The sequence below is a fragment of the Arvicanthis niloticus genome, chromosome 4 (assembly GCF_011762505.2).
Source record: "Arvicanthis niloticus isolate mArvNil1 chromosome 4, mArvNil1.pat.X, whole genome shotgun sequence".
NCBI classification, from domain to species: domain Eukaryota; kingdom Metazoa; phylum Chordata; class Mammalia; order Rodentia; family Muridae; genus Arvicanthis; species Arvicanthis niloticus.
Window position 1 is genome coordinate 63,948,653 of NC_047661.1, and position 2,168 is coordinate 63,950,820.

Below are 2,168 nucleotides of genomic sequence, written 5' to 3' on the forward strand. Positions count from 1 at the left end.
CAAGGGACCGGGAACACCAAGCATCCCCAGAACCCTGCAAGGCTGCTGGGCCCTGCCAAGGCAGATGTGGACCCGGGTGGAGCATTGAGGGTATGCTGGAGGCAAGCGTGGAATCTAGGTGTGGAGACCTACTTTACTCTATGCAGGAAGCAAACACAAATTACAGGGCCTTGGAAGAGGCCCACGTGGAGGACTAAAGCGTTTCTACCATGAGATTCGACCTGACTGAGCCTTCGTTACCACCTACTCAGAGGCAGGGATGTATGTGGCTTCCTGAGGCTGTACTAACAAAGCTTCTGGACAAAAGTCCATCCCCTCACTGTTATGGGTTAGCTCTGAAATGTCCCCTGCAGGCTAGAGTCTGGAACACTCGGTCCTCAGCTAATGCTACTTTGAAGGATAGGAGATTTGCTGGGAGAAGTAGGTCGGTGGGTGATATAGATGCTTTCTCTGCTTACACACACTCTCACAAGCACACACACTCACATGCACAGACACTCACAGTCACACACACACACACACACACCACTGCTTCAGCTTTGCCATAGAAACCTTCACACCACAAACTCACTTTGCTAGACACAAAAGCCCTTTGCTGACCTACCAAGAATGTTATATAGATGTGTGAACGTGGCTGAGGCTTGGACCCCAAAGGAAGTGCCACCCTACTGTAATGTGACTGTATTAGATGCTTCCCATATTGCTGTGACGAAATACCAACAAAACCAACTCAGACAGAGAAGGCTCACAGTAAGAGTCCACTGTCTTAGTTAAAGCTTCTATTGCTGTGAAGAGACACCATGACAGTGGCAGCTCTAATAAAGGAAAGTATTTAATCAGGGCTGGCTTCCAATTCAGAGGTTCAGTCCATTGTCCATGGCAGAAGCATGGTGGCATGCAGGCAGACACGGTGCTGGAGAGGAGCTGAGAGTTCTACATCTAGGTGGGCAGATAGCAACAAGACCGAGAGTGATACTGGGCCTAGCTTGAGTGTCTGAAACCTCAAAGCCCACCCTTGGTGACAGATTTCCTCTAACAAGGTCATGTCTCCTAGAAGTGCTGCTCCCTACTGGGGCCATTTTCACTCAAACCAACATATCCTTCATGGTGGGAAGTCCTAGGAGGTGGGATTTGAGGCAGCAGCCACATGACATCTACATTAGGAGGCAGAGAGAGAGGTGAGGGTGGACGCTAACGATCCCTCTTCTTTTTGTTCAGCCTGGGACCCCAGCCTTAAGAACGGACCTTCCTACCTCCACTAACCAGATCTAAGACAGAACTAGTTCATGGCCTCATCTCCTAGGTGATCCAGACCCTGTCAGGTTGAAAATCATTACTAACCATTACAAACATGGATTTGCCTACAAAGCCACACGCAGAGGCATCCTGAGCCCTAAAACCTCAAAGTCAGTTCCCCACATCACTGAGCTGGGGTGTGTGTGTGTGGGGGGGGGGTGGTCTCTCATGGTTGAAACTGCCGGTGATCTGGGCTGGACTGCATCTTTGTGTGTGGTCTCCCCCAGGCCCCCAGAGCTGTTCCCTTAGTGATGTTATACTAACCCTCCAGAGTAAATTGCATTTCCTAAGCACACAGTCGTGCACGTAGAAGGAGCAGGGTAAAGCCTTCTGGGGGGCACTGTGAGCTGAGCTGGGATTTAAAATAAATATATCATCATAAAACCAGCAGCATGCATTCAGGTCAGCCTCAGGCTGGTCAGGCTGCTCCAAGGCTTTGTTTAACTGAATGCCAGAGGTGGCAGGCCCCTCTCAGGGGGTTGTGTTCCAATGACATACACTGCCACCCAACAGGGACCATCCATGTTGATTCAGCACACCCCCTCATGCCAAGGGTCAGCCTCTTGCTTGTGAGTCACTCATGAGCTAACTATATTTGGCCATATCTGGCAGGCCCTGGCTCCGGAGCAGAGTCGGACAAGAGGGCCTTCGTGGTTGTTTGGATCATGGGGTAAGGAGCAACGTCAAGTGGAGATCTGATTGCATATTTGTTTGTGGGCACAAGTGGAGCCCACTGCTTGATCCCTGTTAAGGGTAGGTCTGAATTCATAGTTGAAGGCTAGCACTGTGCTGACCTACCCACAGGAAGGAAGAGAGGGGTAGCCCTGGCTCCGCTGATGACCACCCACAACTGTCTGTGACTCTGGCTAATG